Here is a 12,702-nt window from a genome sequence, read left to right as displayed (position 1 = left end):
CAGAGATGTATATGGTTATATTTGTACGCAAATTATTTATTCTGAACCTATTAAGAGTAAGTAGGAGATAATATGTTCCTTTACTAATCTATTTCATGGTATGTTTATAAAGAGTAAGGACATTCTCTTCCATAGCCATAATGCAATCATAAAAATCAGGAAATTTTATATTGATGTCATACCATTATCTATTGCATGGGCCATATTCCAAGTCTTATAAATTGTTCCAACAATGACCTTTATAACTATTTTTCTGATGGTCCAAGATCAAAATTAGGATCACACATTGCATTTAATTGCAATGTATTTTTGATCGAGAAAAGTTACTCAACCTTCTCTGTGTTACTTGGCCTTGGCATTTTTGAATATATATGTATATGTTTATATAGATAGAGATATTATTAATAATGTGGAATAATATTCAGCCATAAAAAAGAAGAAAATTCTGCCACTTGCAACAACGTAAATGGACTTTGAAGGCATTATGCTAAGTGAGATAAGCCAGACAGAGAGAAAAACACTGTATGATTTCACATACATGTGGAATCTGAATAAAAAAAGAACTCATAGAAACAGAGAATAGGTTGGTGATTGACAAAGGCAGGAGGTGAGGGGTAGGGAAATGGATGAAGATGGTCAAAAGGTTCAAACTTCCAGTTATAAGGAAGTGTTGGGGATGTAATATACAGCAGGGTTACTATGTTTACCAATACTGTTATTTGAAAGTTTCTAATAGAGTAGAACTTAAAAGTTCTCATCACACACAAAAAAAAACAACTTATAACTATGTGTAGTGATGGATATTAACTGAACTTACTGTGGTAATTGTTTCGCCATATATACGTATACCAAGTCATTATGTATACCTTACATTAATACAATGTTGTATGTCAGTTATATCTCAATAAAACTGGGAAGGGAGGAGTTCAATATCACCAATTCAGGGATATTGCATATTCCTTCCACTGCAGTTAGTTTATCTAATCCACTAGTATTTTAATAAAAATGTAACAAATCTTTCACACAATCAAAGATATGAATGATAACAGTTTCATTCCTTTGACTGTTATTATCAGAAATATTTACTACTTGAACAGTGAGCAAAATGGTTTTCTTAAAGGTGAGGCTATTATTTATTTAGAATTGAGGTGACGTTATAACACTGTTCAAGCAAACAAAAGGAATTTAGTCTAGTAAGACTGTTTCATATCATTTAGATTTCAATAATCTGTTTTTATTAAATAATGGGAAAAAATACTGCGTGAAAAAAGCATCAATAACCTGGTCCATTATTTTGGCTAAGGGCCTCAGGAATGTAATTTTCCTTAAGATTAATGTTAACATCTGCCATTTATAATTGTTTCACATGGGGCTCTGTGGTGTTTAATGATTTACATTTAAAAAATAAGTCATTTGTCTGGGGAGGTCAAGATGGCAGAGTAAGTGGACATGGAGCTCATCTCTCCCCATGAACACATCTAAAATACAGCCACATGTGGAACAATTCTACAGAAAACTGATTGGAACCTGGCAGAAAGACTCCTGGACAACCAATGCTGTAAGAAAGAGCCACAGGTAACTGGGTAGGGAGGGAAGAAAAGTAGTCGTGTCAGGACCTGTGCCCCTGGGAGGGGACTCAGAAGAAAAAGGAGCTTACAGACACCAACCCTAAGGAGTGAGTGGGTCGAGGCACAGATTGGGTGTCCCAGTCTTGGGGTCCTATGTGGAGGAGAAGGCAAGCCCCCTTGGCTGGTTGGAGTGCCGCTGGGGAAGCCTGGACTCCACTCACGAGGAGCACACATGTGGGCTAGCCCTTGAGGCAGGGTGGAGAGGGGTCTGCCCTACCTGCTGCCAGGTTTCCCAGAAACACCTTGCCACAAGCCATTCATTCCATGCCACAGTGCAGCAATGGACCTGGGGCATCCACAACTGGGGAAAACACTCGACCATGGGACACAAAGGTGACCCGGTCACTGGGCAGAGCCTGGGTAGGGTGGTGGTGGTCATTGCTGGTGTTTACTCAAGTGGCACCTCAGAAACTGCCCAATCTCTGATGGTGGCCCCTTCACCACAGCTAACCTCCTAATACCTGCCAAGAGTCCACATGGGATGCAGCAGCCCTGTGGATCAGTTCCACAAGAGAGCAGGGGTGACGGAAGCCAGAGGGCAGTGATCAGCATTGAGAGACAAAGAAGACTTGCACCTGAGGCTGCCTCTGAGTAGGGCTGCAGACACGTACAGAGGCAGCGCATCAGACCTCTGTCTATGTAGGAGCCCCACTTGCTTCAGCACTTCCCTCCTCTAGGGCAAAGGTCCCAGTGCAGGGAGAGAGAAAAATGCACACTTAAATGGAACAAAGCCAGCTAGAGCCCAACACTCAGGACGTCTGCTTCAGCAACTTGGGATCAGACCCCACCCCTGACAAGATAGGAAGTTCCTACTCACACCCAGCACTGGCTCTGGCCCCTCCTTCTCCAGCTCAACCCCCTACCAATGTGATAGCTGCCAGCACACTCTGAAGAAAAACAGGACTGACATCCACATCAAATCCAACTCTCCCATAGAAGGCACTGGTCACACACAGTCTGTACAAGGACACTCCCACACAAGAACACCACTTCAAGACCACAGTAGGTAACCATTTCACCTAAATTCATAGAGACAGACAGTATGAAGCAAAATGGAAATGTGTAGTAACTACTCTCAATTGAAAAAGCAAGAGAAAACCCCTGAAAAAATAATGAAACAAATAAGTAATTTACCAGATAAAGAATTCAAAACATTGGTAATATGAATGTTAACTGAATTAGGGAAAAGAATTGATCTAAACAGTGAATATTCTTAATAAGGAACTAAAAAAGTATTTAAAATATACCCAATCAAGAATGAATAATTCAATAGCTAAATTTTTTTTTAAAAAAAAAAGACTAAAAGGAATGAACAGCACACTAAATGATAATGCATAAGTGAGCTGGAAGAGAGAATAATGAAAATCACCCAATCAGAAAAGCAGAAAGAAATACAAATGAAAAAAAGAAGCAATCTATTGAGATCTCTGAGATAACATTAAAGTGCTTCACAACTGCATTATAGGGGTTCCAGAAGGAGAAGAGAAAAAGAAGTGTATCAAAAATGTATTTGAGGAAATCTTGGCTGGAACTTCCCAAACCTGAGGAAGGAAAGAGATTTTCAGGTATAGGAAGCACAGAGTGTCCCAAACAAGATGAACCCAAATAGACACACACCAAGACATATCGTATTTAAAGTGGCAAAGGGTAAAGATAGAATTCTAAAGGCAGCAAGGGAAAAACAAAGAGTCATATACAAGGAAATCCCCATAAGACTATCAACTGATTTCTCTGCAGAAAGTTTGCAGGCCAGAAGGGCCATGATATATTTAAAGTAGTGAAAGGGAAAAAAATCCCAACAGAAGATACTCTACCCAGCAGGATATAATTTAGAACAGGAGAGATAAAGAATTTCTCAACAAAAATAAACTCAAACTGGATTAAAGACCTAAGTGTAAGGCCAGACAGTATAAAACTCTTAGAGGAAAACATAGGCAGAAAACTCTTATGAAATAAATCACAGCAAGATCCTTTTTGACCCACCTCCTAGAGAAATGGAAATAAAAACAAAAATAAACAAATGGGACCTAATGAAATGTAAAAGCTTTTGCACAGCAAAGGAAACCGTAAACAAGACGAAAAGACAACCCTCAGAATGGGAGAAAATATTTGCAAATGAAGCAACTGACAAAGGATTAATCTCCAAAATTTACAAGCAGCTCATGCAGCTCAATATCAGAAAAACAAACAACCCAATCCAAAAATGGGCAGAAGACCTAAATAGACATTTCTCCAAAGAAGATATACAGATTGCCAACAGACACATGAAAGAATGCTCAACATCATTAATCATTAGAGAAATGCAAATCAAAACTACAATGAGATATCATCTCACACCGGTCAGAATGGCCATCATCAAAAAATCTAGAAACAATAAATGCTGAAGAGGGTGTGGAGAAAAGGGAACACTCTTGCACTGCTGGTGGGAATGTGAATTGATACAGCCACTATGGAGAACAGTATGGAGGTTCCTTAAAAAACTAAAAATAGAACTACCATTTGACCCAGCAATCCCACTACTGGGCATATACCCTGAGAAAACGATAATTCAAAATGAGTCATGTACCAAAATGTTCATTGCAGCTCTATTTACAATAGCCAGGACATGGAAGCAACCTAAGTGTCCATCAACAGATGAATGGATAAAGAAGATGTGGCACATATATACAATGGAATATTACTCAGCCATAAAAAGGAACGAAACTGAGTTATTTGTAGTGAGGTGGATGGACCTAGAGACTGTCATACAGAGTGAAGTAAGTCAGAAAGAGAAAAACAAATACCGTATACTTACACACATATATGGAATCTGAAAAAAAAATGGTCATGAAGAATCTAGGAGCAAGACAGGAGTAAAGACACAGACCTACTAGAGAATGGACTTGAGGATATGGGGAGAGGGAAGGGTAAGCTGGGACAAAGTGACAGAGTGGCATGGACATATATACACTACCAAACGTAAAATAGATAGCTAGTGGGAAGCAGCTGCATCGCACAGGGAGAACAGCTCGGTGCTTTGTGACCACCTAGAGGGGTGGGATAGGGAGGGTGGGAGGGAGGAAGACGCAAGAGGGAAGAGATATGGGGACATATATGTATGTATAACTGATTCACTTTGTTATAAAGCAGAAACTAACACACCATTGTAAAGCAATTATACTCCAATTAAAATCTTAAAAAAATAAATAAATGTCTTTGAATAAGTGAAAAGAAAAAGAATTTCTCCAATAAGGAAAAACTAAAAGAAATCAGCAATACTAAACCTACTCTAAAAGAAATGTTAAAGGGTCTTCTATAAATAAAAAAGTAAGAATCTATAGGAAAGGGAAAAATCCCTCAAGGAAATGCAAATATATAATAAGGACTGAGGATCAACCACCTAAACAAGCCAGTATGTAGATTAAAAGAAAAAATTTTAAAAGCAACTATAACTACATTAAAGGGATAAGCATGAAGATATAAAATAAGACATCAAAACACAAAATATGGGGGATGGGAGTAAAAAAGGTAGATCTTTTAGAATGTGTTTGAACTTAGAATAACTACCAGTTTAAACAAGTAGGTATAACTATAGGTCAACATATATAAACTTCGTGGTAACCACAAATCAAAAACCTAAACTAAATGCACAAAAACTAAAAAGAAAGGAATACAAACATACTACTAAAGTTAACCAAAGTTTCCTTCAAACCACAAAAGAAACAAAAAGAAGAAAAGACCTACAAAAACAACCAAAAACATGTAATAAAATGACAATAAGTACATACCAGTAATTACTTTAAATATCAATGTACTAAATGCTCTGATCAAAAGACATAAGGTGGCTTATCAGATAAAAAGACAAGACCCTTCATAATACTGCCTACAAGACACTCAATTCAGGGCTAAAGACACATACAGATTGAAAGTGAGGGGATGGAAAAAGATATTTCATGCAAATGGAAATGACAAGAAAGTGGGGGTAGTAATACTCATGTCAGATGAAACAGACTTTAAGACAAAGGCTATAAGAAAAGACAAAGAAGAGCATTACATAAGGATGGAGGGATCAATAGAAAAAATATACTTGTTAATGAGAGGAGAAATAACAACTGATACCACAGAGAAACAAAAACTCCTTAGAGAATACTATGAACAGTTCTATGCCAAAAAATTGGACAACCTAGAAGAAATGGACAAATTTCTAGAAACATACAACCTACCATGACTTAATCAGGAAAAAACAGACAAAATGAACAGATCAATCATTAGTAGTGAAATTGAACTTATAAATTAAAAAAACTCCCAACAAAGTCCATGAATGGACAGCTTCACATGGGAATTCTATCAAACATATAAAAAGAACTAATAACTGTCCTTCTCAAAATATTCTCAAAAATTGAAGAGGGCAAAACACTCCCAAATTCATTGTAAAAGGCCACCATTACTCTGATACCAAAACCAAAAGCAGTACAGAAAAATAAAATTGCAGACCAGTACCTTTGATGAATATAGATGCAAAAGTCCTCAACAAAATATTAGCAAACAGAATCCAACAATATATAAAAAGGATCACGTACCTTGATCAAGTTCAGTTTATTCCAGGAACACAAGGATGGTTCAACATTGGTAAATCAATCAACGTGGTACACCACCTTAACAAAAGAAAGGACAAAAATCACATGATAATTTCAATAGATGCAGAAAACGCATGTGACAAAATTCAACAGCCATTCATGACAAAAACTGTCATCAAAGTAGGTACAGAGGAAACATATCTCAACATAATTAAGGCCATTTATGAAAAAAACCCAGCTAACATACACAATGGTGAAAAACTGAAAGCCTTTCTTCTAAATTCAGGAGTAAGACAAGGATGCCCAGTTTCACCACTTCTGTTTAACATATTTTGAAAGTCTTAGCCAGAGAAGTCCGCTAAGAAAAAAAAGGCATTTAAATTGGAAAAGAAGAAGTAAAAGTGTCACTATTTTCTGATGACAAGATACTTTATATAGAAAACCCTAAAGGCTCCACCTAAAAGCTATTAGGATTAATAAATTCACCAAAGTGTCAGGAGACAAGATTAATATACAGAAATTGGTTGCTTTTCTATACTCTGATAACTGTCAGAAAAAGAAAGCAAGAAAACAATTTTGTTTAAAATCATATCAAAAATAATTAAAAACCTAGGAATAAACTTATCCAAGGAGGTGAAAGTCCTATACTCTAAAAACTATAAAACAGTGATGCAGGAATTTGAAGATGATACAAAGAAATGGAAAGATACCCCATACTCTTGGCATATTCTTGGATTGGAAGAAATAATATTGTTAAAATGGCCATACTACCTAAAGCAGTCTATAGTTTTAATGCAATCCTCATCAAAATACCCATGTTATTTTTCATAGAATCAGAACACATAATCCTTAAATTCATATTTAACCACAAAAGACCCCAAAATGCCAAAGCAACCTTCAGAAAAAAGAATGGAGTTAGAGGTATCACACTCCCAGACTTCACACTATATTACAGCTAATTTAAAAAGCATGGTACTTGTACAAAAAGAGACAGAGACCAGTGGAGTGGAAAAGGGAGCCCAGAAATAAACCCACATACTTATGGTCAATTAACCTATTGCAAAGGAGGCAAGAACATACAATGAAGAAAAGAGAGACTCCAATAAGTGGTGCTGGGAAAACTGGACAGCTACATGTAAAAGAATTAGATTAGAACATTTCCTCACACTTAGCACAAAAATAAACTCAAAATGGATTAAAGACCTAAATGTAAGACCTGAAGCCATAAAACTCCTTGAAGAAAACATAGAACATTCTTTAATGTAAATTGTTGCAATATTTTTCTGTATCTGTCTCCTAAGGCAAACGAAATAAAGGCAAAAATAAACAAATGGGACCTAATAAAACTTAAGAGCTTTTGAGCAGCAAAGGAAATTATCAACAAAATGAAAAGACAACTGACAGAATGGGAGAAAATATTTGCAAATGATATGACCAACAAGGGCCTAATATCCAGAATATAAAAACAGCTTATACAACATTAAAAAAAAAAAAAACCCAAACAAAAAATGGACAGAAGACCTAAATAGACATTTTTCCAAAGAAGACATGCAGATGGCTAACAGGCACATGAAAGAATGCTCTACATCACTAATCATCAGAGAAATGCAAATCAAAACAATGAGATATCTCCTAATTTCTGATAGAATATGGCTATGATCAAAATGAACAAATGTTGGCAAGGATGTGGAAAAAAGGGAACCCTTGTACACTGTTAATGAGAATGTAAATCGGTAAAGCCACTATGAAAAACAGTATGGAGGTTCCTCAGAAAATTAAAAATATAACCGCCATATGATCCAGCAATTCCACCCCTGGGTATATATCCAGAAAAAAAAGCACATAACACTAATTTGAAAAAATATGTCCACCCCAGTGCTCATAGCAACACTATTTACAATAGCCAAGATATTCAAGCAGCCTAAGTGTCCATCAACAGGGTAATCGATAAAGAAGCAGCAGTACATATATACAATAGAATATTACTTGGCCACAAAAAATCATGAAATTTTGCCGTTTGCACCAACATGTATGGACCTAGAGAATATTATGCTTAGTGAAATAAGTCACACAAGAGAAAGACAAATACTATGTGCTATCACTTATATGTGGAATCTAAATATAATACAAACGAATATATATGCAAAATGGAAACAGACTCACAGATACAGAAAACAAACAAGTGGTTACCAAAGGTGAGAGGAAAGGGTAGAAGGGCAAATTACAGTTGTGGGATCGAAAGAGAGAAACTATGTATAAAGCAGATAAGCAATAAGGATATATTCTATAACACAGGAAATTATAGCCATTATCTTGTAATAACTTTTAACGGAGTATAATCTGTAAAAGTACTGAATCACAATGCTGTACATCTGAAACTAATATAATATTTTCAATCAACTATATTTGAATTTTAAAAAATATTTTCAATCAACTATATTTGAAAATAAAAAAATAAGTCATTGTTTTCTAATCAGAAATACAATACCTGTTTTTGTTATACAATTTGGAAAATACAAAAACTAAAGAAGAAAATGGAACTCACCTATTATCCTACCACCCTGAGAGAAGTTTTGGAAACATTTCACGAATACGCATACATATTTTACAAAACTGATCATGATGCATAAGAGCCAAGAGCTCACAAGCCAGTAAGGCAATGGGTGAGGGGCAACGGTCAGGCATGCTGGGGATTGTGACCAACCAGGAAGTACAGGCCAGGTTTCAGGGAGCTGAGCCTCCTCATCTCCAGACCACTGATGCTTCCAGGTGGGTGTGGCCTGAATGTGCCAAATCTCCAGGATTTTAGGGAGGACCTGAAAATAAGGTTCTTTTAAAGAGGTATATCCTGGTTTTTAAAATATTGGCAACTAGTTAAAACAATTAACACCATGCAAGCTAAACTAAACAAATCTACAGGCTAGATTCCACAAAAGAGAGATTTTTACCTCTTCTATTTACTCTTAATATCCTACCTTTTTCACTTAACTTTACCAACTGAGCATTTCCCCTATATCCTTAAATAGTCTTTCTAAGCATAAACTTTCATTTGAATGGCAATTCAGAATTAAATCATAGGCATGTGTCATTATTTATACTGCTGTATCCCTAATATTTAGACAATATATTGTTTCCTTTTTGTTATCCTTACTAATGCTTTGATGAGCGTTTCTATATATAAACCTTTAGAAATACAACTCTATCTGTATTTATTAACTCCTAGAAGTGGTATTACTAGCTCCTAACACAGTAACAATTTTAAGGTACATATAGTTAAATTGCTTTCAAAATTGTTATAGCAATTTTCCCTCCCACTAGCAATATTTTAGAATACCATATCTATAGCAGTCTTACCATTACTTTGTATTACTTTTCTGTTTTTAGTTTCAGAAATTTAACAGGTGAAATAATGTTGTAACAGCATTTTTACTTAAGAGTTTGGGAAGACTTTAAACTGGGAACATTTTTCTTTTTCATGGAATCACTTTACTTCATAATCCAATGATAATCCATGAGAAAAATAATTATCTAGACAAAACAGTGGTTCACTAATAATTGCAGGAGAACAGAGTAAAAGTCACCTTGCTAGACTGTAGTTTAATGCTCATACACATTCCATTCCTTTCATTTATTCAACTTTGGGGACTGATTAAGCCAAGAAACAGCTAAGGAAAACTACTGTGTTTTTGAAGCATAAATGACAATGCATATTTCAAAGTGTAAATGTCTCTTGCTTTGCAGGGCCAATATATTTCAGCAAAACTGGCTGTAAAGTGAATCATGTTTCCCTACAGACTTTTGATATAAAATCAGCAATATGTTGTTTTAGCAAGAAAAAGATGACTAACTTCAATAAAAAAAATAGCTTAATTATAAATAAAGATTACCAAGTTGTGAGATGTTGCATGGATTCATTTATATTTGAGAGCCTATAACGTGCCAGCATCATGCCAGGACTGAGGATGTAGCAGACAGACACTAAAACAAAATGTCATATCTTATAGCACTTTCCAAGCTTTGAGTTCATGCCTCACTTGAGGGACTTACAGCCCATGCTAAGAGCTAAGTTTGGTATCACTTTGTCCCTAGTTCCCAGGATGAGTAGCTCTCCTCCTATGCTGTAATTGTTTATGAGATATAATACAATTAAAATACAAAGTTGGAGTTTACAGGCAGATGTCACTATGCAGTACAGGTCATATACTCCTTTCTTAGATGGAGATGTTGATATCACAATGCACTTTATCAGTTTTTTAAATTTCATTTTTTGCTTAAAAGAATTTTCTTCAAATGAAGAATACTTTATCTTAGCTAAGAAGTTATTCCTAACATTCCCAAGTTCACAAAAGTACTTATCAAATAACTACTAATGCAAGACACTATAGATGCTGGGATCTTGACTGTGACGGTCAAGCATGTATAGGCACTGCTTTTATGGAATTTGTATTTCACTAGGAGATTCAAACCAAAAAAATGAATAAACAAATGAATTAATTATATATTGTCATAGTACTATAAAAGAATGAATCTACTATATGCAGGGTGAACATGAAAAGCATCCTTGAGAATATTAATTTTTATCTAGGAGACTCACATGTGAAGGTTGGAGGTAATCATGTTCCAAGCAAAGGAAGAAAGAGATCTGAGGCAGGAAAAAGGAGATCTATTTGAAAAATGAAAGAAGACTGGAGTTCAGCAGGAAAGGAGAAGAGAGGCAGGAAATATATTAGGGAAGATACCAGGGCCAGATCCTTTAGGGCCTTGTAAATCATAGTAAGGAATTTAGATTTATTCTAAAAAAAAAAAAAAAAAAAGGAGAAACCATAAGAGAAACAACAACCAAAGGTCTACACAAGTGGATGGTGTTTTGTGGGGGCTGTACTGGTTTTCCAGGCTAAAATTTATAACAGAGATATAGGACAAACTAAACTTTACCACTTGTATTAGAATGAGTATTTTAAAGATAAAGGGCCAACTGTACTCAAGACTGAAAGAAAATATATGTGATTGTACAAAAGAACCCAAAGAACATGTGAATAAGTAGCATGTGACTGCAGAAGAAAGACTTCCATCTCTAACTTTTCTGGAGGTAGAGAAGTTCACCCTGCAGACATGGCTGGGAACCCAGAACATGAGTGCTGGAATAGTAAAAGTCTCATTGCAGGCCATATGCATAAAGGATATTCTGCTGTGAGCATGGAATTGAAAGGCGCCCAACCAAACTAGGGTGGAGTGGCAGTGCAACCCTAGAAAAAAATGCATTTTGATGTGAGCTCAGGTGTGGGTGACTATTTTCATAGTATTGTTTCAAGCCCCATGAAGGGTGTAATAAGCTTTATTTGATTTGTAATTTCTGGCATAAATACTTGGAAACAATCCATATAATTCCTGTAATCACAAATGACTGTATATGGCTTACTCAAACAAATATATACATGGGATTTTTCCTTATTAAAAAAAATGATTAGGGGGCTTCCCTGGTGGCGCAGTGGTTGAGAGTCCGCCTGCCGATGCAGGGGACACGGGTTCGTGCCCCGGTCCTGGAAGATCCCACATGCCGTGGAGCGGCTGGGCCCGTGAGCCATGGCTGCTGAACCTGCGCGTCCAGAGCCTGTGCTCCGCAACGGGAGAGGCCACAACAGTGAGAGGCCCGCGTACCGCAAAAAAAAAAAAAAATGATTAATAGAAAACAATTCTTAAGTTATCATTAACTTTGTTTGGTCTTTTATTTTTTTCCATCTCCCATGTATCTCTAACGCGGTTGGTGTCAATTTTTATGTTAATAAGTGTTCTTTAAAATCTACTACTACTCCTTCTTCCAAGGAACTCATTTAACGTGTTGCTTTTTATGACAAAAGACATTAAACTTCTTAATCTCAAATGGTGATTAGTGGAAAAAAAAGTGGAAAAACAAAGGTGCATTAGTGGAAAGCTATTGTCCAATCATAATAATGAACTCAATTAATTTTGGGGCCGGGCTTCCCTGGTGGCGCAGTGGTTGAGAGTCCGCCTGCCGATGCAGTGGACACGGGTTTGTGCCCCGGTCCGGGAAGATCCCACATGCCGCGGAGTGGCTGGGCCTGTGAGCCATGGCTGCTGGGCCTGCGCGTCCGGAGCCTGTGCTCTGCGACGGGAGAGGCCATGGCAGTGAGAGGCCCGCGTACCGCAAAAAAAAAAAAAAAAAAAAAAAAATTGGGGCATCTACATTCTCTGTAGGACCAGGGGTTTTATTATGTAGAGGAAATAATAGAGAAGCTTTAGGAAAAAAACCTTTCATACATCCCCAAGAATAACCATCATACTACCTCAAAGAAGCAAAGACATGAGTCCCAGACTGGAGGGAAACTGCTGAACTTAATATCCTGTGTCATTTCCCATGGTATTATGTTTGCTTATGCCAAATGGATATGGCCATTTTTAGCTCAGATTTTCAATGGTTTATTTTTTCATCTCATCTGTGCTCAGATGTACAATTTCATCTGTTCACACCTGCATAAAAAACATGTTGGTTGTGTAGA

General features: G+C 36.5%; 1 long non-coding RNA gene across 1 annotated transcript in view; it reads right to left on the bottom strand.

Moving 5' to 3' along the window:
* The window catches only part of LOC125964014 (uncharacterized), a 128,836-nt gene that overhangs the window by 79,054 nt on the left and 37,080 nt on the right, over window positions 1–12,702 (bottom strand). Inside the window, exon 2 of the long non-coding RNA XR_007476507.1 lies at window positions 6,188–6,262. This is a non-coding gene — a long non-coding RNA (uncharacterized LOC125964014). The remainder of the gene's footprint in view (window positions 1–6,187; window positions 6,263–12,702) is intronic.

Source organism: Orcinus orca, chromosome 3 (assembly GCF_937001465.1).
Source record: "Orcinus orca chromosome 3, mOrcOrc1.1, whole genome shotgun sequence".
In the NCBI taxonomy this organism is placed as follows: Eukaryota; Metazoa; Chordata; class Mammalia; order Artiodactyla; family Delphinidae; genus Orcinus; species Orcinus orca.
This window is presented reverse-complemented; position numbering and strand designations above follow the sequence as displayed.